The sequence below is a fragment of the Vigna unguiculata genome, chromosome 4 (genome assembly GCF_037176805.1).
Source record: "Vigna unguiculata cultivar grain cowpea cultivar isolate G323 ecotype 2 chromosome 4, ASM3717680v1, whole genome shotgun sequence".
NCBI classification, from domain to species: domain Eukaryota; kingdom Viridiplantae; phylum Streptophyta; class Magnoliopsida; order Fabales; family Fabaceae; genus Vigna; species Vigna unguiculata.
In genome coordinates this window covers 10106059-10131533 of record NC_140795.1, presented here as the reverse complement: position 1 = coordinate 10131533, position 25475 = coordinate 10106059, and the positions used below count along the sequence as shown (strand labels likewise).

The following is a 25475-nucleotide window of genomic DNA, read 5'->3' as shown; positions in this document are numbered from 1 at the left end:
TAATATTATAAATATTATATTAATTAACTTAAATGAACCTGTTACATCTATTTTAAAAGATAGTTTCTTTCTTTGTTTTAATTTAAATCAATATTGTATAATATACTATAACATTAAAAGTAAATGCATTATATTTTTATATATATATATATATATATATATATATATATATATATATATATATATATATATATATATAACGAGTTCTTACATAAAAGATAAATAAAACCCATTAACTCTCGACTAATAAAAGTATAAACAACAATAATCCCACGTGCTTCATTTAATACCAAACATCACAATGAACAATATGCCAAGGGTACTTTATTTACTATTACCTTATTTACCTGAATAATATAATAAATTCTTACATAAAAATTAAATAAATCCCACGTGCTTCATTTATGATCCATTCCTATCACCACTTTCATTCATATTATGCTAATCAACAGGACAACAATACCTTCATTTCTATTATGCTAATCAATAGTACAACAATATCTACCTACTAGCCTAATATCTATAAATATGCTTAAATATACAAAGCTTAGGTGCAATAGTTAAATAGAAACCTAGACCTTCAACAGTTTCAAACAAACTGTGTTGCCAATGGTGAAGACTGAAATCAAGAATATTTGCCAATTTCCTTTATCAAGCCTGGTCTGAATTTTGATAACAAGTTCATGAAAATGGAACACCGAAGTTGGAAAATGTTATTGTTGACAGGACATTGTTCTTTAATAATGACAAGCAAAGATATTACTTGATGGCATTGAGAAACTTGCACCGTGTAAAAAGAAAAATATAGGTGTCATGACCATATTATTATCAATAATATTGAAAAAGAAAAAGATTACAGGGAAAGAACCTTTTCACATATGACTAAGTCAATGCCATTGAACACACAAACAAGAATACTATATGATAGTATCTCACCTCTACTCCTTTATATTTTTCAGAGAAAGGAGATAAAGCTTCATCCAGAATAGCACATGGGTCAAAAGCTACAACTTCAAGTTCAATTTACAAATAACTTAAACCTTCAAATATGATGAATGATAAAACTTCTTAACCGTATGCACATGTTGAATTCAAATTCAAATACATACATATAACCAAAAAAAACAAGTGAGACACTTCTTGATCTAAATAACTAAATTTTTTTATACTCCATTTGAGTTCAATTTATCATAATTAAAATAATCAAAGTAACTTATGATTAATTGAATGTTTAAATGTGCTATTGTGTTTCTGGATTTGTAATCTTACACGTTGAACAAAAAAGTTTGCCAAACAAATGCATTAAAGAAACTTAATACCTCCATTGAGAACCCTCAACACAATCTCACCAAGGGTAGAGGTTGATCGGGCATCAACTATCGACTTGAACTTACAGCTTCAGGTTTCTGATAAAACCACTCATTAGAGATGTTATTTTGCAAGATCAACAATTTTAACCAATGAAAGGAGTACTTACTAGTTCATTTCCAGTAGTTGGGTAAAAGCCATCATCACCGTCCTTTGGCATCAGACTATCCCTTGGATTAACACTACTAATTAAAATTAAGATAATTTTTGAAAGCATCCTCGAGAATGTTCTAATCAAAATACTTTACTTGGAGAATTATAATGTATAGCTAAGCCAATAGGTTCTCTCTCCCTTATCATACTTCAACAACACAAATATCAAATAAGTAATCATCTAGATCTCTTACTTCTACCAAAGTACAAAGTTTGTCATAAGCTTTAAATAATTTTCCCAGCTTCTTACAAAGTCGATGAAAAGTTAAACCAACTCAAGTGGTGGTTAGGCTCGATTACAATTTTTTTATGATAAAAAAAGCTAAAGTAACTTAAAACCATTTTAATAATTTGTAGTTAAATGATATAACTGTTCAAGGTACCAAGCCAATGAAATTATGATACATTGCCATGAACCAACTTTTCTAACTAACTAAGTTATAAGATAGGAACCCAAGAATAGTTAGAGTGGAAGTAAGTGGCACAATTTAACTAGATTAAAAAGGAAAAATAGTACAAACAGAGGGTGATATATTGGATTAAAATAGTACAACAATGGCATTCTTTAACTCTGCTAGCCCAGGTTTCATGTAGGGCTTGTCCTAATAAAAGTTTCAATGGTATATTCCAAACTACATATTAGTCAACGATGGCCAAATCAATAAAAAGAATTGACACTATGATTCATGGAGAAAGAAAAATGGTATTAACATAAGCATGCAGAGCATACGGCACAACCAATAGAAAATAATAATGTTATTTATACCACTTACAAGTAACTTAATAGATTGGGAGCAAGAATAGGAATTAAATTAGATTGCGACAAGAATGCAAGTTTCCGAAACAGATGCATGACCCCCCATTTTGGAAGAGAGAAAGCTTAGGCCAACCAAACAATATAATAGACAATAGTGAAAATTACAAGTTAAGGTATACAAAACGTGTTCACAATTTCGTAAAACACACCTAATACATAAAATATGCGGAAGTTGTAACATCCCATTTAATAGTTTTCCATACTATCAAACAAAACAGTAGATTATGATTAAACATAGCAGATAGTAGGAGCAAACATGCAGACGTAGAATAAACCTATCCAATACAGTCTTCCAACACTGATACATCTATGAACACATATACATCAGGTCAGAGTGGGTATAAGGGATACTAGACTACACCCAAGACCTCAAAATATACAGTAAAAGTCTAACTATAGTGGCACTCCTTGCCAAGCTCCAACTTCTGCTCAAGAGGAAACGTCTCCATCTGGTTTCAGCTCTGCTCCCACCAAACGTAGGTGATCATTGCAAAGGGTAATATGCAAAAGCAGACACATAACAGGAAGGGTAAGCTAACTGAAAGAAAACAAATATCAACACACTTCACAACTTAAGATGTCATTTATAGCATGCAATTCAATCAAAGAATCCTAGACTCGATATCCGGATTGTGTAAGTGACGTTAGAGCTCTTGGTAGCTTGCACCTGTAACGGTTCCCAGACTCTGCAGAGTCTGGACACATGGGGTATTCACCCGACCGTTCCCAGGGTAAGTCCCCTCCACGTCTAAGACTTGATCGAGTCCGACGACGAGGACCTCCTGCTACTCCTCACGACATAATCCATTCTACTCTACCTGAGCTTGAACGATTATTGGAGTTTCAGGATACCAACCATTATAGATTCCTTACATCCTTACACACACTACAATTTCTACTCGAATTTCCCTTGAAATTCCATCCAAACTTCATCTCTTCATACTTACATTCATCCAATTAAATCATTCTATACATCAATGGTAACATTCCAATCATACGGAGTCTAAATTGCACAAAGATGCTTTAAAACATATATTTGTACCAAGGAAAACAGATTTTTAAAACACTACTACTGCAGTGCCTCTCGCTCAGGCTAGAAAGTCTAGCCTAGGCGAGAGGTTATCTCGCTCAGGCGAGTCAGTCTCGCCTAGGCGAGACACCAACAGTGGCAAAAATAGAAAAACTGGGCGAACCCTCGCTCAGGCTAGGCTGGTTCGCCCAGACGAGATCGTGATCTCGCTCAGGCGACCCCAGCTCGCCTAGGCGAGGCTTCGCGCAGGAACAGATGTGCGTTTCATGGTATTTTCGCTCAGGCGAGCGGTACTCGCCTAGGCGAAAATATCAGGACACGAACCTGTTCCTTCATGCAGCAAGCTAGTTTTCCTTTAGCACCATTCAAATACTCATCAATTCACACCATTTCAGACACCGAATTCATAAATCATACATGCAATTCAAGCCTTTTCACGGATTATCTAGAAACTTTAAAGAAAGGGTTAGCTTCCCTTACCTTCCCACAACAAAGCCCAAGCAAGATCAGCTCTCAACAGAAGAACGGTACCACTTCAACACTTAAGGAGCTGAAAGGGAAGTCTAGACATGAGTTTATTCCCAAATTTCGACCCAACCACTTAAAGACCCTAATTTAGAAAGAAGGAAGGTGAACTGAGGAAATTGAAATTCAACTTACGCGTAAGGATGGATCGAACAGCTTGGGGAGGAGGTTCTGTGGTGATCTCAGATTGTGTTGCTGTTGCTGAAAGAATGAAAACAAGATTTAGGGACTGAATTTGGAAATCTGAACTTCTTTGGTGGTTAGAGAGAAGGAGGAGAATTTGTGCAGTAGAGAGGTGTAGGTGAGTGGAGCATAGTATCCTTGTGTGTGTTGGCAGAGAGTGTTCTTAGAAAGGGGGAAAAATAAAAAGAGGGATCCATGATTGACCTGGTTCTAAGGACCCTACTTGTAACCCCTCTGACACATCTTGAACATGTAAAATTTTATCCCTTGAACATGTCTAAATACTTTGGAAAAAATCCTTTGACCAAAAGTTAATCCAAACAAGCCTAATATATTTCGAAGTATAAGATAAAACATTATGGAGGCCAAGTTGAACATTGGTGGACAACAAGATTGTTGGATAAATTTATGCTAAATTCCCACGGCAAGAGTTCATACCCAAGCCTGTGCCTTATCATGTACAATATTCAAAGTTGATCTCGATGGAATAAAACCAAATTTATACTTGGATGGATATATAGGTCTCTCCATCCTCAATCTACTATCAATTAGTCCTTTCAAGAAAAGCACATTGACAATAGTAGTTATACATTTTGAATTAATTCTCGATCACTAAAATGGGACACCGAAGAAAAAGAAACAAACTTACAAATGCAATGAATTCATGGTCTTTTCTACTCCTTGAAAATTTATTTCATAAGTACGGCCACAAAGATCTTGCAAAAATACTTCTAGAGCTTTAGCTGAAATCCATTCAAGAGCAATGTCAACATGTATAAGAGAAACAAATAAGTTGCGGTCTAAATTTAACAACACAGTAAACCACACCAACTTACAAACTAAAATAGGTACAACCAAAGTTACCTTTCCACGGTGAAGGTCTCACTCACTTTTTATTTTCTACACTATCATTCCTCTCGACGACACTGTTCACGATGAACGAAGATGAGGTTTCATCAGTGAGGGTTTGTAATGAGGCTTTGCAGTGGGCTTTGATGGTGAGGGTGGAGGTTAGGGTTCATGATGAGCTTTGTGATTGGGGTTGACGGTGAGGGTTTCAGGGATGGTTCACGGCGAAACCCACGGCGAAACATTCTGCATCGATCTCAACAAAGAAGAAATGGATTTATGGATTTATGGATTTAGGGATTTAAGGATTCATGATTCCTTCCCCGAGATTAGGGTTTGCATCCGCTTCTTTCTGGTTTGTGAATGGGCTTGGTTTTGGGCTGGTTTGTGAACCTTGTTATTGCTCAAGCATAGTCATGAGCTAAGATCCATCGTCTCTTTTCTCGCGTGAGCGTCACTTGACCTGCACCACTGCGATGACTGGTGCCTCAGCCGAATGGAGGACGACTGAAGGTCTCTATCGGTGAGGGTCATACCGGTGAATGGCATGTTTCGTCTCAGCGAAGGGAAAGGAAGCGTTTTGCAAAGTGATGGTATAACTTTATTTGAACTTAACCGGTAAAAAATATGTTATCTGTGAAATTTGAGCATAGATAAGATATGATTTTTAAATAAAAAAATTATATTATAGTTACCTACGAACTTTTATTTATTTTTTATGATGTTTATTTTCTACATTTTTTTCATAGATAATTATTCGTACATAATATTTCCATCTATGTTAATCTATGAAGTTTTTGTAGATAATTATTTTCTTTTGTTACTTACGAACATTAATGTTATCTTTGAAATTTTTTCGTAGGTAAAATAAAATTATCTTTGAAAAAAATTTGATAGATAATTTTTCGTAGATAATAGACAGTTTTCTTGTAATGTATCATGAAATATGAATTAGTTGAATGGTTATGCATTGATTTGGCAATTGACATGGTATGGGTTTGAATCTTGGTGAACCTAAACTAAACTTTCTTTTTGTCAAAATTTTATTTGACATAAAGGTGGAAGGACAAAGGAAACCCTAGTAGCCAAGATGGTTGGAAAACAACCACTAATGGACCTTCAATGACAATTAAACTCTAAGTTTAATGTCATTTTCGTTTTCCTTCATCATTGCCAATTAAGACAACAATGAGTGAACAATTAAGGGAGAGTGTTTTTGGTGACTGCCATTGTGCTTGGAGAGTAGAGAACGAAATTAGAGAGTATTTTGTTTTTTTTAGAGAGGATAGCAGGGACTAGAAGCAAGCGTGGAAGGAGACAAGGGCTGGATTGTGTTGTGGTGCACAAGAGCTTGAAAAATATTCCAAAACTAAGCAAAGGAATCTAGGTTAGGGGAGCTGAACCCGCAATGTTATGTTGTTGTGATTAATTGCATAATATATGATGTGAATTACATGTTTTCCTTTTGAATCAACTCGTAAATTTTGGGTTTTTGGAAAATTTCCAGAAACTGCTTGGCGGGTGATGAATACCCGCCAGGCGACATATCCACCCATGCCGCCAGGCGACACATGGCTTTGTACCCAGTTTCTGGGTTTTTTGTGAAGGGCCTGGCGGTGATGAACACCTTCCAGGCGACACAAGCCCATGTTGGCTCGATTTTGATGATTTGGGTGTTCTGGGGCTTTTCTGATCGGAGGGAATGAGTCAACAATTTATGCTGAACGGGTGGAGTACCATAATTGATCGATTAGCAAGAAGAATTGGATTAATCGAGACAAATAAAATTGTATGAGCCTCTGTTAGGGTTGAGAATTGGGGGTTTGAAATTCAAGATTCAAATAATGGGAGAATATTATAATAATTTTGGGTATGGGAAGCCTAACATATGTTTGGTAATCATAAACGCATAATGGAAGCGAGTTGGATGGAAGATTAGTACACTAGTATAATAATTGGAGTTAGAACTTGCACAAGGTGCGGGACCAATTCTGGAATTGCCCAGAAAAAGATGCACCGCCTGACGGCTTGTAGCTTGCGCCAGGCGATAGTGGTGTCAGTTGTTTTTGGTGACTGGTGCAGTGTGGTTCGAGTAGAAGGGTGCACTTGAGAGTTCAAGTGGAATAGAATAAAGAAAAAATATACTAATTTGGAAATATTGTAATTAGGATGCTTTAAGATGTAATGGTAAGGCATGAGATGGGTTGGAGGTTGAGTGAATATAGCTTTCGGGGTTACATCTTGAAGGTAAAGCAAAATGGATAAGGTTCACAGGTGCTGAGAAAATTTCTGGGTTTCAGGAACAGCAGGAACTTCTTGGCGACACCCAACATACCAGAGATGCATAGTGTTCTAATTCATGAAAAATGCTATTTTTCGTATTTTCACGGAACAGGAACCACCCAGTGCTGGTTTTGTACCGCCAGGCGCTAGGCTCCTGATTTCTGGCGCTAGGCACCACCATTTTTCTGGTTCGCGCAATGTTTGTAAAACTGCATTTCCAGTTCGTTAACCGTCTAATTTAGGTGAAATTTTGACAGATGGTCCATAACATGTGGTTCTTCACTTTGAATGGTGGAGATTTGATTTTGAGGTCAGTAGCTAGAGATATACGTTACTCAATATTGCTGATTTTGGAGTCTTTAAAATACATGAATAAGCTCTTGATAATTCAAGTAACTTCTAATGAAGCATGTTTGGGTTATGTGGTAAGTCTCTATCAATTTCAATGCTCCTTTGGGTTAGTCACATGTGGAGAATTTGTTATTGGTGAAGGCATGTGGGTTAATATTAATTTGCATTGGTGCATAGGATCATATGCTTAAATTGTTAGAGTGCTGCTTATACTTGTTTGAGCATGCCTTATTCATAAGTTAGAATTGAAGGCTAGCATGGGTTTAAAGGGGGAATATATATATATATATATATATATATATATATATATATATATATATATATATATATATATATATGTATACATATATATATATGTATACATATATATATATATGTATACATATATATATACATATATATATATATATATATATGAAATGTGACTGGATTGATTTTACTTTGTTTTGGGTGTTTAAAAACCAGTATTGCACAAGTATTGGTGTAGCGCCTGGCGGTGGTGTTTGACCGCCAGGCGATAGCTACGAAACTAGTAGAGAATTGAAGCGTGTGGCACTTGGCGATAAGGGTTGTCCCGCCAGGCGATACTTGTAGAAACAGTAACATTAGAGGCGCTTGGCGCCTAGTGGCACGTGCCTCTCGCCAAGCGGTCTGGAAGCCTTTTGCGTTTGGCGACTCGTGTGGAGCGTCAGGCGATTTTTGATGAAGCAGACATTGTGTTTTACCTTCTTTGGATGTGCGTGGTCTACGAGGCTTTGGACGATATCTCAAGGGTCAGATGCTAAAGTATTCCTGGAGTTGTGGCTCAGGATGGAGGGTAACACGAGTATTCTTTAAGTGGTGGCTCAGAATTGCGAGTGTTCCCGCATGTGTTCTACAAGTGGTGGCTTGTACGTTGGACAACAACGATAGCTTGAGATTATCAACCAAAGACGTAGAGCATAGATTACATGGTGGCGGCCATGTGTGATGAGACGAAAGGATGGAGTTCCTTTAATGTGTGTGTTTTGGTATATAAATTCTTGCATATGTTTATATTCCTTTAGCTCACCCTATTTGTGTGTGTTTGGCGATGATCGTGTACACGGTACACGGGAGTAGATGACGTTGCAGGTGGTTCTGGTGGAGCGTAGATCTGGAGCGTGGGCTAGTTGGAAAACTTTGTGGCAACATTTCATCATTTTTTTTATGAGTTTTAAGGAGTTATTGTAATCATTAGAATTACAGAACTTGGCTTTATAATGACACTAATTTGATAATGTATTGTATTTAGGGTTAAATATGTTTTTGGTCCCTCAAGTTTCAACAAAATTTGAAATTAGTCCCTCATCAAAATTTTTGACCAATTTAGTCTTTCATCTTTCAAAATGCATGACTTTAGTCCTTTTAACCAAATTTTGTTAAGTTTATCTGACGTTTCAAGCGTATTTCATGATAGTATTTAAATTATTTACACTGTTTGACACATTTTTGCTTCAATGTTAACTTAAATACTATCATGAAATGTGCTTGAAACGTCAGATAAACTTAACAAAATTTGGTTAAAAGGACTAAATTCACGCATTTTGAAATATGGAGGACTGAATTGGTATAAAGTTTTGATGAGGGACTAATTCCAAAATTCACTTAAACTTGAGGGACCAAAAACATATTTAACCCTTGTATTTATAAAAAATTGAACTTAAGTTGGTTTTATCGATGTAATAAAGTTTTAAATTATTGCGGTCTTGGGAAAACGATTTATAATAAATGGAGTATTATTATTATTATTATTATTATTATTATTATTATTATTATTATTTTATTATTTAAAATCCGTAATATCCAGGCGGGATGTTACATAAAACACCAACAACATATATAAATGTTGTACCAAAAACAACATAACACATGTTATATAACAAATTGCCTACCTTATGACTCACATAGAGAAAATTTTAGAATTAAGATAGAGAATTCATTGACTTGAACATGAGTGTGCACCCTCATTACTACATCAAGATTTTCTCTATCTTAATACTTTTATTTTCACAAGTCTTACTCATATCTCTATACCCAAACAATTCCTCAAAGAGAGGAAACACAACAAACTCATTACCGTGGGTAAATCCCACGATTGACTGCTATGATTTCTTAAACAACTATGTCTAAGATGAACATACAACAAACGCAACGGAAACACAACAAACTCATAACCCACAACTCATATTAAGGACGAACTGCTTTGATACCACTGTTGTAACAACCCAAATTAGAACATAATTATACCAATTTAAATCATTACATAAGTAATAATCAACAACACATAAATGTAAATTTATATACTGAGTATTCACAGTCCTCTAAAATTATAAGTTGATTTTTCAAAACTAAGATATTTAATAGCAATTAGGCACTGTTGATACTAGGTATATAGGTATATACATATGTACATGTGTCCATTCCTATTCACCAACTCAGTCTCGTTATTGATCCTCAATACTACCTGTAGGACCCTCTACTCATGCATATCGACATAAATATACGATCATCGTAGGTGGAAACCACATCCACAAAAACACAAGGGTAAGCTAGTGAAATTATAATTTACTATAGCAAAACAAATAAAGCAAATAAAATTTCTTCACATAGTGTTAACATAAATCATACTCAAATAATGTCACATACAAATTCTATAAAGTAAATCATTTAAAATTAATCTTCTGTAATTATTTTACCAGAATCTATGTCAACTCAAATGTATTATATTTTGCGGTGGTTAGTTAGGATAAATGAGCTAACAACTCATTTAAATCTCCAAGGTTTACACATTCAACTATAATAAACGTATTATATTTATTATATTTTGTAGTGGTTAGCCAGGATAAATGAGTCTCAACATGGCCAAGAAAGTGTCCTAAGGATAAATGAGTCTCAACATAGCCAACAAAGTATCCCAAGGATAAATGAGTCTCAACATGGCCAACAAGTATCCCAAGGATAAATGAGTCTCAACATGACCAACAAAGTATCCCAAGGATAAATGAGTCTCAACATGGCCAACAAGTAACCCAAGGATAAATGAGTCTCAACATGACCAACAAAGTAACTCAAGAACATCCCATCTTGAGTAATATACTAACTCATTTAGTCCAAGGTCATACCTCCAACCATAGTATCAAATCTTCATATGTCATAAATTTTATTTTGATATTAAAACATAAATAAATAGGATCTGTGCATAACGAAAGAATAAATATGATAAATAAAAAGAACCAGTACGTGACTGGAGATAAATATAAATAAATAAGTGAGAGTAAATATAAATTGAATAAATAGGACAAATGCACAACTAGAGATGAATATAAATAAATAAATGAGAACGGGAACTAAATATAAATTAGAATGAGGTTAGAGACACCTCACTTAACATAGATATAAAAATAAAATAATTATGAACAAATAAAAAAATAATAATAAAGGTAAAGAGATAAAATGATAAATGTCTCTTCCCCTTATCTTAAAGATGATTGTCCTCAAAAAAATAAAAATAAAAGATTCTACAAAATATTTTGTTTTAGACCCAATAAGGATTAACATTGCTCCTACCACCAGTGCAGTAAGGGCTTTTGGCCCCGGTTGTTTTTTATATTTTGCCCTAGTTTTAGAACTGAGGCATATTGGGATGAGGCCAAAAGGGTTGATTTTTGGCCTCGATTGTCAACCGAAGCCATAGAGGCGTTTTTCTGCTCCGGTCACGCCTGAACCGAAGCCATAGATTTGCTTTCCAGATCTGCTTCCCGACATTCCAGATCTGCTTCCCAACATTCCAAATTTGCTTCCCAGCGTTCCAGATCTGCCAGATGCGCGTTTTAGTTGGCTGCGTGAACGTCGTTTATGCAGATCTGTGTTGATGATGTAGTTGCAGGAGGTAGACTCTCCGGAGAGGCTTCGTGTGAACGTGGAAGAGTGCTTCGTCAAAGATGTTCGACTCCAGGCGCGGTGGTAGGCTGTGTTTCGTTCGACTCCAGGCGCTGCAGTGGAGGTTTCGTTCTTCTCCTTCAAGGCATGGTGGACCTGCTGCGTTTTTCGTGGATGAGGTGCTACAATGGCTTCCTGAATGGTGGTTGGTCTGATGGAGGTGCAGGTGGCTTGGAGAGAAATGGAGCAGCAGAGAGAAATGGATGAGGAAATGGAGGCGACGAAAACCCACGGACGGCGACGGCAACTGGTCGACGACAGCGTCGGAACTGGTGGTGGCAGAGGGCAGCACGACGTTCGTGCAGAGAGAATTGGGGAAGAAGATGAATAATGATCAGGGTTCACGAATTGGGAATTTTAACAGGCTTTATGGCCTCGGTTATTCAATGAACCGAGGCCTAAAGTGGCTCAATGGCCTCGTTGAAAGGGGACCCAAAGCCAAAAGGGGCGGTGTTGATGAAATTATTAAATTAGGGTTTTTGGGCAGGGTTATAGGCTTTAGTTCTATTTCAACCGAGGCCAAATGTGTTCTCGCTGGTGGCAATTTTAAAATTTTTATTTCTAGGTTGCCTAATAGGCTCCAGTTCTTAATGAACTGAGGCCTAAAACTGCTTATGACACCGGTTGTTTGTAGAACCGAAGCAATATAGATTGATGAAATTGCAAAATTGCCACCGCCTCCTTATAGGCTTCGGTTCCGCCATAACCGAAGCCTATAAGGCGAGGTAAAATATCAAATCTGCACTAGTGTACGTATTTCCATTCAAAATAGAAAATAAGGGATTACATAGTTTTAAATAAAAACAAAGTTATTTGAGTGGAAATAACTGGCTATAAATGTAAAGTAAATAAATAAATTGAATAATAGGTGTGCGTGAATAAAAATAAATATAAATGAGAATGAAATTAATAACATTTCATTTAATATAAATATAAAAATAATATAAATATATAAATAAAAATAATTATGAGTAGATTATAAATAATAAAAAGATAAAACGATATACATCCATGCTTCTCTTACCTCAACCATAAGAGATAAGTTATAAACTTGCAGTGTAGGTTTTTATTTCTTTCTTTTTTCTTCTGTATCTTATTCTTTTTTATTACTTACTCATTCTTCTTTTATCCATAAAAAAGCAATTCACTCTCTCTCTGATAGCTATATCTTCCCTCTCCCTTTTTATAGTGTTAGGTTTCTATAATCAAGTACAAATACATTAACTACATATCTATTCATATGTGGAGATAAGATAAGGTTGATAATTATCTGTTTTCTTTTACAGTACGATTATAACTTAAGTTTTTACAGATTTTTCTTTTGTTTTATTTTAATCTTTATTAATAGAGATGTGTTATTTTGTGGTGGTATTTAAAGTCTTGTCTTATTCTTGCAATATTATATTTATCTTATTTTATTTAATGACAATGTAATTATAATATATTTAGATTTATTTATTTATAACTTATATATTTATAATACATATATATTTTATAAATAAACGTGCATATAATTTTGTAATATCATTATTATGTTATTATATTGTTATTAGTTAATTAGTTTTAATATTTATGTATATTTTTTATTGTTGTATTTATGTATTCATATTTTATTATAATAAATGCCTCATGTAATGTTCTAAATATTTATATTATTTTCTATTTAAACATTTTTTATTATTATTGCACTAGTACTTATCATTTATTATTAGTATTACTATTATTTTTACAATTTATAATTATTTATTTATTTATTATAGCCATTATTATTTCTAATAATAATAATAATTATATATATATATATATATATATATATATATTAAACAATAAAATATTTATAAATAATGTGATCGGGATATATTTTATATTAAAAAATATTACATCGTAAAAGTTTTGGATGTCATAATAATTATTATTATTATTATTATTATTATTATTATTATTATTATTATTATTATTATTATTATTGTTATTATTGTTTATTCTTATTATTATTATTATTATTAATATTAATATTATTATTATTATTATCATCATCGTTGCTATTCTTATTCTTATTATTATTCTTATTATTATTATTATTATTATTATTATTATTATTATTATTATTATTATTGTTATTATTATATTATTATTTGTTATTCTTATTATTGTTATTATTATTATTGTTTATTTTTATTATTGTTATTGTTATTATTATTTTATTATTATTATTTATTTTTTTTTATTATTGTTTATTATTGTTATTGTTATTCTTGTTATTATTAATGTTATTATTGTTGTTATTATTATTGTTATTATTGTTGTGATTATTACTGTTATTGTTAGTATTGTTATTATTGTTATTGTTATTATTGTTGTTATTTTTAATGTTGTTATAATTGTTATTGTTATTATTATTGTTATTATTATTACTATTATTATTATTATTATTATTATTGTTATTAGTATTGTTATTATTATTGTTATTCTTATTATTATTGTTATTGTTATTACGTCCTTCGTGAAATTACGTCCTGGCCTTGAGGCACCACCACGATACCCTCGTGAAATTACGTCCTGATGTTGAGGCACCACCGTGAACTCTCACCCTAAGGTTCATGGAATTAAGTCCAATAGATGAGGCCCCACCATGGACTCTCTCATTAGGAGAGTCCATGGGATTACGTCCATTAGATGAGACACCACCATGAGCCCTCACTACAAAAGTCATGGAATTATGCCCTATTCATACTTTGTACATGTTTCACCAACCAATCAGGATGTTTCCATAAATACTAATATCATGTGAATATATATATATATATATATATATATATATATATATATATATATATATATATATATGGGTTAAATATGTTTTTGGTCCCTCAAGTTTCAGCAAAATTTGGAATTAGTCCCTCATCAAAACTTTTGACCAATTTAGTCCTTTATCTTTCAAAATGCGTGAATTTAATCCTTTTAACCAAATTTTGTTAAGTTTATATGACGTTTGAAACGTATTTCATGATAGTATTTAAGTTAACATTGAAGCAAAAATGTGTCAAACAGTATAAATAATTTAAATACTATCATGAAATGCGCTTGAAATGTCAGATAAACCTAACAAAATTTGGTTAAAAGGACTAAATTCATGCATTTTGGAAGATGAAGGACTAAACTGGTCAAAAGTTTTGATGAGGGACTACACCCAAATTTCGCTCAAACTTAAGGGACCAAAAACATATTTAACCCTATATATATAAACAACCAATCATGCAACTCATACCTCCCAACTCATACACAACGTAGAAACATCTTGTTCCCATCTCAACCTCATACAAAAATCATGGCATCATTCATCAAACTTTTCTACTAAAGCATTTAAGTCAGGACAACAAGCAACCACATCAATAAACCATTCACATTATATAGCACAAAACCTGTCCCAGTCTTGCTCAGGCTAGAAGACCTCTCGCTCAAGCGAGCCCCTTCTCGCCTAAGCGAGGGCTCGAGAAGTGGAATAGTGGCTCCTGCGATTTCTAGCTCAGGCGAGACCTCCTCGCCTGAGTGAGATTACACCTCACTCAAAACGAAGACCCGTCGCTTGAGCAACAGTTCGAGCAGAAGATCCTAGGCGAGCCTCTGTTAGTCTCGCCTAGGCGAGACACTCTTGCTTGGGCGAGAAAACCAGTGTTCACCACTGTTCACTCGTGCAAAACGCAGAAACAACACCAAAAATCACATTTTAACCAATACAAAGCAATCAAACCGCGAACACACCTCAAGAATATGACTTAAACTCAGAAAAGCATACTCAAAACATAAATAATCGAAAACCCTAGCTTCCCTTACCTAGAAGAAGGCTATCAAAGACTCGAAGACCCAACAGCAGCTCTAGGGGCAGATTTGTGAGGTGGGATAGTGGAATAGGAAAAAGGTCGAGTAGTTAGCTTGAAGATGACGGAAGTCAAAACCCTAGCAGAGCTCTGTATCGAAGAGAAAGTGTTTGAGAGTGAGTTGTTTGCCAAGTACAAGCAGAATGGGAGCTGAAAGGGCAACTTAGAGTCTTGAAGCCTCCTAGTGGGCTGATCTTAGGCCCACTAAAAGGCCAAGCCCTAAACCTTTTAAGGCAGTAAGAAGAAAGGCTTTACAATTATTGTTGTTATTGTTATTATTTATTCTTATTATTGTTATTATGATTGTTATTGTAATTATTATTAGTATTATTGTTTATTATTATTATTATTATTATTATTATTTTTATTGTTGTTGTTGTTATTTTTGTTATTAATGTTATTTTTGTTATTATTATTATTATTATTATTATTATTATTATTATTATTATTATTGTTATTATTATTATTATTATTATTATTGGTTATTCCTATTATTGTTGTTATTAATTTTTGTTGTTATTGTTATTATTAGTATTATTTTATTATTATTATTATTATTTATTCTTATTATTATTATTAATATTATTGTTATTGTTATTATTATTATTTATTATTTTTATTTATTATTCTTGTTATTATTATTGTTACTATTATTGTTATTTTTATTCTTATTTTTATTGTTATTGTTATTATTATTATTGTTATTATTATTATTATTGTTGTTGTTATTTTATTTTTTATTGTAATTATTATTATTATTATTATTTATTCTTGTTATTATTGTTTGTTATTATTATTAATATTAGTTTTATTATTATTATTGTTATATTTGTTATTATTATTGTTGTTATTGTTGTTATTTTATTGTTATTATTTTTGTTATTGTTATTTTTGTTGTTGTTATTATTATTATTATTGTTATTATTATTGTTTATTCTTGTTATCTTTATTATTATTATTGTTGTTATTATTATTGTATATATTTTATTATTATTATTATTAGTACTCTTATTGCTATTATTGTTATTCTTGTTATTATTATTGTGATTATTATTGTTGTTGTTATTATTATTTTTATTATTTTTATTGTTTTTATTATGGTTATTGTTATTATTATTGTTAATTTTATTATTGTTATTATTCACTACAAAAAAAATTTTATTATCTAGGAAAAATTATCTATGAAATATGTTTCGTAGATAATTTTTTTTTATCTACGAAAAGTAGTTGTAGATAAAGTATACATTTGTGGGTAACAGAAAAGTAAATGATGTACAAAAGTTTCACAGGTAACCATGAGTCACTTTTGTGAAAAGTTTTCTATAAAGCATTATCTATCACTAGTGGAAAAAGAGGAATCTATGACGACTTATTATGACAAGTATAAGCCACCTATCATAATAAGTTGACTGGTGGCATTTTTGTAATAAAAGTAACAATTATTATGACTGGTAGAAAGGAATCTATCATAATAAGTGAGAAGGAAAAATGTATTCTGACAAGTGCAGAGGACCTATCATAGTAGATGGGCACGATGGCAAAATTGAAATTATGTTAAAAATATATTATGACAGATTTATGGAAACCTGTCATAATATCTTCAAAACCCTAATTTTTTCCTTCCCTCTTTTATTTTTCTTTTTCTCGTCTCCATTTTCTCCAACATTCAGAAGCATATTTTCTTTCTCGAAACAGTCATTCGCGCACCGTTCTCACGACATTTGTTCACCTTCCGCTCGCCATTCGCTCACCTTCCGCTCGCCCTCCGCTTGTCATTCGCGTGCCGTCCGCACTGTTCGCATGCCGTCCGCGCGCAGTCTGTGAGCTGTCTGCGCGTCCTTCGCATTATTCGCATGCCGTCCGCACTGTCTGCGCGTCGTCCGCAAGCTGTCCGCTTATCTTCCGCGCACCGTCCGCGAGCTGTCCGCTTATCTTTCGCGCACCATCCGCAAGCTGTATGCGCGTCCTCTGCGCACCATCTGCGAGGTTTTCCCGCGTCCTCCACGCACCGTCCCCGAGTTGTCTGCACGTCCTCCGCACACCGCGCGCGATCTATCCATGCGTCCTCCGCGCACTGCGCACCGTTCACCCTCCTTATGTTGCTCTTTTTCACAAAACCAAATTAAAAAGGGTTCCAAGTAACTAATATAATTTTTTGTCTTTATCTCAAGAACTGTTGCTTCTATTGTGGACCTTCTGACTCTTCCCTTCATCCCTGATTCTCCCAAGTGGCTGGTGAGTTGTTTTTAGCTTTTGGAATTTTTCTCTTTCATCAGTGCATGTTGGACACATATCACACAAGCAACCAAGTTTTTTCTTCTGTTTGTTAAATGATTAGATTCAACACATGTCATCTTCTGTAGGCTAAGGTTGGTCGGTGGAAAGAGTGTGAGTCTGCTTTACAGCGCCTAAGGGGAAAGCATGCTGATGTTTATCAAGAGGCCGCTGAAATCAGAGTATACAACAAGTTCTTGGTTTGGTTTGGAATTGTTTGGTCTGGTGATATGAAAGTTATTTGTAGGTAAATTGAATGAAAAGGAAAATGGCAAAATAGAAAAATCATTAAAAAAAAATCTGACTTACTATGACGTAGTTTGCACTGCCTATCATAGTAAGTTTGACTTACTATGACAAGTTTCTGCAGTGTCATAAAAAGCACGCATTTTCTATGACTCCTGAAACTATGACACCACAATACCTATCATAGTAAGCTCGTTTTACCTGTCATTATAAGCTCATTTTCCAATAGTGTATGAAATTCTGCGTAGATAACAAATATCATAAAAAAATATATAAAAATTATATTAAAAAACTTTACCTACGAACATATTTTATATGTAAAAATCCTATTATTTTATATTAAAAATAAAATATTTTTAAGTTACTTTCGTTTAGACAATTTTTTTCTATGTTACTAAGTTAAATCAATTGACATCGAAACCTGCACACTCACTCACTCGAAACCTCCACAGTGGAAACCTCCATCATCGACATCACTCTATTGTAGACGCAACAACTTGGCAGGAAGCTCAATCCCACACAACAACGCCGACGAGGTTAAGGTTCACGTTCCGAATCTGGCCAAAACGAGGTTCACGTTCACAAAGTAAAACCCCCTTCACAAACAAAAATATTGTGCACGAGAAGGAATCAGAAACCCTTCGCGAATTCGGAAAAAAATTGTAAGTGATGGGTTTAGGGTTTTACATTTTTGGATGTATGTTGGTGGCTACGTTTGTGGGAATAATCCTCGTGAATAAGGCCGTGATGGCTACATATGGCTTTACTTTTCCCATTCCCTCCCTTGAATCTTTGATCTATCTGCCTTTGATTTAAAAGATGCCATGCTTCTTTTTCTACGTGTTGTTTCGATAAACTACCTATGATGTTCATTCTTTTGGTGTCGCACATGTATGTATTTGAAGGTGTAAAGAAGGAAAAAGCTTTTCGGTATGATAAAATTGTGTGTTTTATGATTGTAACTTCACTTTGATATTATCTGTTTGCATAATTCTGATTGCACTAATATAGCATCTTGAATTAGTTCATTGAAGATGTGGTTCAATTGTAATAACTATAAAATGGCCTAATAGACTCGATATGTGATATAGCATTGGAGTGAACTAAAAAAAATCCTATAGGATGGGCATTTGACTTGGTGGTTTGTAAGAAACTATAATATAGAGACTTTGAATAGTTTATCCTAACAAATGATGCTCTTACTTTAAGTTTAAATGTTTTGATTATGTTTGTTCTGCTGCCAAATTCTAATCACTACATCCTTAATTTTGAATTTGTTGGCATCCTGTAATAATATAAATGAAAAACATATAGTTATTTCAATGTGAAGTTCTATAAATGAAAAGTCTGTTCTGCTGCCAACACAGTTTCGACAAACACAGTTTTTTTTTCGTGTTGTCATGTGAAAATTTAGCATGAAAGGATTCATATTCATTTGTATTCTTTTCCCATATAATACTGGGTTGTTGAGATTAGAGATCACTTTTCTTTGTTTGGTGTAGTTTCTGTCTCATTATATATGCCTGTTGCATGTTGGATACTCCTTAATCTTAATAATCAGACTCATGATTTCGACAAACAGACACGTGTGTGGTTCTAATTTTTTAGGATCAGAATTTTGAAGGCTAGGAAGGTCGTAAAGTTTAGGTGTGTGGTATTTCTTGCCCTTCACCTTTTTAGGGGGAAAGTGATATATGTACTAGAACTTTCTTATCAGAGTCTTAAGTCCTAACTGCACTGTTTTCTTTTAATTTTTATATACAAATTTTCTTTGTTCACTTTGACGATCAGATCAGATTAGATTGATCATAGATGAATGGGTTCTTTAATAACAAGAACACTGAGAATTAAAAAAATGAAAAGAAATGCATAGAATCATTAGATATTGTTAACTCAGACATTATAAAGGTCTATTATATTACTTGATATAATAATAACGATATAAGGGTTGTTTGATGTGATAATATATTATAGTATAGCTTTCTGATAACGAAAATCCAAAAGCGCTTTTTGAAAATAAAAATCACCTAATTTTTTGCCACTCAGAGACCATGTTGAAGATTGACAACTTATCAGTTGAATCTATAAATCATATTTTGAGAGTAAGAAAAGAATTGCTGAGAAAATTTTTCAGGCAGGGAAGAAGAATGTGTATGATACGAGGAAATAGGCATATAATTTGAAATACTTGATGCAAAGAGAAATAAAGGAATCCAACAACTGAAATTGGTTTCTGATGTGTTTGAAAAACGAAAAATGTTTAAAGAGAAGAAGTTATTGGTGGTATAGTAAATAAGCACTAACTTTGATTGCTGATGCATATCTTGATTAAGTCCTGCAAGAGCTTGTCTGGAATATCTTGTTCACTGGCCTACATTGGCTCATGTTGAGTATCATTTGTTTTTATTATTATACATCTTTGTGGTCCCATTCTCTTCTATATATCCTTTCCCACATTACAGTAAAGCAACGACGATATGTACAAAATACAATCAACTACAGTAAGTGTTAGTATTATACAAATGAAAAAAATATTTGTATATTATAATATGAACATACATATCTCTCTCTCTAAATATCACATAGTCACTCATACATACAAAAACAGACACATTGCTGCTCCAGCTTTTCTCTTGCCTCCTTGTTGCCTCACAGCTTGTCAAGCCTGAAATCATGATTACAGTTTTAAATTTGAGCTGTTATTGCTTTGTTATTTCTTAGTAAAGGGTTGAATGGTTCTCATATGCCAAGAGATTTGATGCTGTCAATGAGCTTTCTTCTAATTCCCCAAGTGCTACACTCAGAAAGCTGCTATTTTGGTACTTCTTATTACAGGTACAACTTTCATTTGAGATTGTCTGCTTCACATTTGAGATCCTAGCTTGGCTTTATTGTTGGTGAGAAGGTTAAAGTTTTGGTCCTGAAGTCACACTCTATTAATATTAAAGTGAAAATTTTCTGATGTTTACAAGGGTTAGTTAATATGTTCAAAAAAGGAAATTCAATGTCAAAGTTCTAATTCTAACCTACTTGCCACTTGTCATAACGCAAAATTCTTTCTTCCTTCCCAACTCTAATATTCCATCAAGTGTATTTAATAGTACTTAAGAGTCTCCAAAAGCTAGTAGCACCAAAGGAGTTGATTTCCAAAATGTCAACTGTGAAGTCAACATTGCAACCTTTGGCCTTCTCGCCCATCACAAATGCCAATTTTTCCATCACTAGTGCAAATTTGATATTTTACATTATCTTATAGGCCTCGGTTGTGGCGGAACCGAAGCCTATATAAGGAGACGGTGGCAATTTTACAATTTCAGCAACCTATATTGCTTCGGTTCTTCAAACAACCGGTGCCGTAAGCAGCTTTAGGCCTCGGTTCCTTAAGAACCGAAGCCTATTAGGTAGCCCAGAAATGAAAATTTTAAAATTGGCGCCAGCGAGAACACATTTGGCCTTAGTTGCTTTTCGACCGAGGCAATATTGGACAGTTTTAGGCCTCGGTTAAAATAGAACCGAAGCCTATAACCCTGCCTTGAAACCCTAATTTAAAAATTTCATCAACGCCGCCCCCTTTGGCTTCGGGTCCCCTTTGACTGAGGCCATTGAGCCACTTTAGGCCTCGGTTTTTTGAATAACCGAGGCCATAAAGCCTGTCACTAGTGTAATTTTGTGATTTTGCAAATTGTAGAGGCGCAATGTCACTGTTCGTCTTCTTCCTCCAAAGTTTCTGGTTTCTCTCGCTGTCAGCCACTCTTCTCCGTTTCCATCAAGCCTCCTGCATGCATCCTTCTCCAGACAGCTACCGTCGTAACACCACCTTCTTGTTGGCAAGCCACCCCTTTTTGGCAAAAACCAAAAAACGCGTTTGGTTAGCGTTTTCCAAATCTTTTTTTTCTCGCTTTTTCTCTATATATAATTTTTTTTTGCGTTTTGTTTAGGTTTTATTGCTTTACTTTTTTTTCTGCTATTTTTGTTCTTAGGGTAGATATTCAGGGTGCTGCCACGCTGAGGAAAGTGGGGAAGTCGACGGTGTTTGTGTTCGTGGAGCAAAGAGCGAGGTGGCTCTTGTGGACAGACTCGTGGACCAGCGACGAAGATGGCGGAGTTGCTGCTGGTGAGGATTGGCACTGCGAGAAAGGTGATGAAGCATGTGGAAGGGATTGGATTGGCCATTGGTGTTTTTCAGGGAACGTTTTGCAACCTCAAACCCAAAATGTTCATTTTTTTCTGCCGTTGTTTAGGTCTTTTTTGTGAAGCCAAAAAGCAATTTTTATTTCAAAATTGAATGCCTATATGGCTTCGGTTCTCAACAGAACCGAGGCATAATATGAAGTTTGTACTTCGATTAAGACCCGAGGTCTAAAACTGACTCTTTTATGCATCGCTCTAATATGCCTCGGTTCTAGAACCGGGGCAGAATGGCAAAAATAACCGCTGCCAAAACTCCTTTCTGTATTAGTGCATTGACCTAGCTAGCTTCTCAATCAAACCTCCATCAACTGTCCTTGAATGCCTTTGATTCACTTTTGCTACATAAAAAAAAATAATCACACAAGTTAGTCAACCTAATTCTATGAAAAATGCCTAACAAGCTACTTAACTAGACTAATTCTCCTAATGAAACTAAGATTTTAAGAATAAGTGACCAAACTAGAGTTCTAATTGCTAGGAATGCTAAGATAATTTTCTAAGACTAGAGTTGAAGAAACACTGAATATCCATAAGACTTATTTTTTCCATTTTTCTACAAACATGCACATCAACAAAATTCTCTTTTGATTTTGACTCATAGTGTGACTTGCTTTCCTTTCCCAACTTATGCCTCATCATTTTCGGCTCACATGGTGTTATCTACAAAATAAGTCTTCTAAAATAAGTCATCATAACAATAAATAACACTAAAACAACAGGAAAAATAGTTATAGAACTAATATAATTAGTTATATATAATGTATAGACTTCTAAAATACTAACTAACAAAAAACAAATCACACACACAACTACTCAATTATGCTATATCAAATTGGCCTCACTTTCACACTTAAATCAGATTTTTCTACACATAAGCACATCATGAAAGTGAAAATGATGAAGGAGAAAAGATACAAAATCTATAAAAGACTCCTAAAACATAAACTAGAACCATCCATACAAGTCCTAATTAATTAAAAGTGATCAAAGGAAGACTCAAAACCTGACTCGTAAAAGAACTTCTAAAACTCACTACTTAAAACTCACAAAGTTCGTAATCTCTTGTTTCTATGTTTGTTATCCTGTGTTTATGATTAAAATGTGCTTATGTAGATTTGGATGATCAAAGTTCAGATTCGAAGAGACCTTCATGAGATTAATTGCTTGAGTCTGAGATAAATTAAGGTAAATGCTTGGTTTATCTTATATACAATTTAATCTTTAATAGCTTTTTGTTGCTATGATGATTGTGGATTTTTGGTTGAATCTGCTAAGAGTCTACTATTGGACTAGACCCACTAAACCCACTTTTTTTATCTATGATTTTCGTCTCTTTTTATTTTTCTGAAATAGAGAATTCAATTGATTTTATTTTGAAGATTGAAAAACTTAAGACAAAATTTGTAATTGAAAAAAGGTCATAATCTTAATTTTTCATCTCAGAATTAGAGGAAAGGGCAAAGATATACTGTTATTTCATTTGGACTTCCTACAAAAAGCTGAAATCATACTATAGATACATAAAACGTGTATTTGGTTTCTGCCTCGTGATGAAACAATAGAATGTGTGTGAAAAACATGTAAAAATTAACCTTCCAAGAAGTTTCCTCAATACCAAGGCCAAAAAGTTAATATTTTTTTCTTCTAAAAGTAGCATAGAACATACTAAAAATCTAATGATCATAGATATCTAAGATTTCATTTGCTACTTTTCCTATTTTTTAACTTTAGATCATGGTCATCTTGATTATTCTATTTAGTAACTGAAAATTAAGTTGATGTTTCTATTTCTTATGTAATGTACATATTTCTTCTGCTAAATTAAATGGTTCCTAATTACTAAATAATGTTCGAAAGAATTTGTGAACGAATTGTTGTGTCTAACATGCTGATTCTACCACTTGTTGCAGTTCAAATTTCAACAATCAATATCCATTTTAATTTATTTCTTGACAAGTTACCACTGTTTTCATCAACGATGAATATTTGATTTCATGTTTTGTTAATATTTTCTAAAAGCAATCCATCCTTAGGTTCTTAGAGGTTTATGTTATACTATATCGATGCTAATTATTGATGATTATCATAAAGATAGTTAACATAAAGATATTCAAATGTGTAGGGAATGATTTGAACATTGTGATCTAATATATACATAACTTCTTTAAATACACAGATCATGACTTTATTTCCTTCAAGTATGATAGGGTATATAAAGGTAGAAGAGGTTTGAAACCTACTTTCATAGTTGGGGTTGAAGAGTTTGTCGAAATAGTTTGTCAACAAGAAAGTTATGTTAATGAAAGGTAACTTAATGCCCATGCATTAAATGTGAGTGTACAAGGATTTATGATGTTAAAACAATCAAGCTCCACCTCTACAAGCATGGCTTTATGCCTGACTACTTTATTTCGATTGATCACGGGGATGCCATAGAGAATATTTCCCATCATGTTGACGATGCTTCAGGAAGTCGTATACATGTGACTGAAGGACACACATTTAACTCGTTGCATGACATGTTGTGTGATGCTCTTAGACAACATGGGTCATTTGAAATACCAGAAACAAACTTCGAAGAGCCTCTGAATGAAGCAACTCAATGATTTTATAATCTTTTAGTCAAGTCAAATGAACCATTATTTGAAGGATCATTAGAGTCTAAATTATCAATCTGTGTTAGACTTTTAACATGCAAGTAGAATTGGAATGTCCTTTACGAATGTCTAGATTTTATAGCAAAAAGGCTTCAAGATGTAACACCGATGAATAAAGCTTTACCTAAAAATTATTATGATGCTAAACGATTAGTATCAAAGCTTGGATTGACTGCTAGAAGGATTGATTGTTGTATACAAGGTTCAATGTTGTTTTACGATAATGAATATGAGAAAAATGATATTGCACTTATACGTTGCAAATTTAGTGATATGCCAAGGTATCATGATTGGAACACAGGAGCAAACACAAAAAAACTTGTTCCAATGAAAACAATGTTCTATTTACCTATAATTCCAAGGTTCAAGAGACTGTTTGCATAAATGGAAACTACTAGTCACATGTCTTGGCATCGTGAAAATAGAAGTAGCACAGGCATGTTACGTCATCCCTTAGATGGTGAAGCTTAGAAGCATTTTGATCGGCTACATCCAGACTTTGCAGTTGATCCACCCAATGTACATTTGGGTTTATGCTTTGATGGATTTAATCCATTCATTCAATCAACAATCCCTTATTCTTGTTGGCCAGCAATTATCACCCCGTACAATCTTCCTCCTGAAATGTGCATGACAAAGCCATTTATGTATACGTGGTCCACGCAATCTAAAGGCAGGAATTGATGTGTATCTCAAACCTTTGGTGGACG

At 33.7% G+C, this 25475-nt stretch overlaps 1 long non-coding RNA gene and 1 pseudogene across 1 annotated transcript; one reads left to right on the top strand and one right to left on the bottom strand.

The window, feature by feature from the left end:
* Positions 1-401: 401 nt before the first annotated feature.
* On the bottom strand, positions 402-5530 carry LOC146886761 (uncharacterized). The gene is made up of 6 exons (XR_014994386.1): positions 4941-5530; positions 4726-4819; positions 4029-4094; positions 3849-3918; positions 1478-2799; positions 402-1406 (listed from the first exon to the last, which is right to left on the bottom strand). It is a non-coding gene; the product is annotated as an uncharacterized LOC146886761 (long non-coding RNA).
* An 11720-nt stretch (positions 5531-17250) lies between these two features.
* Positions 17251-25449, top strand: LOC146886760 (uncharacterized; annotated as a pseudogene).
* Positions 25450-25475: the final 26 nt, after the last annotated feature.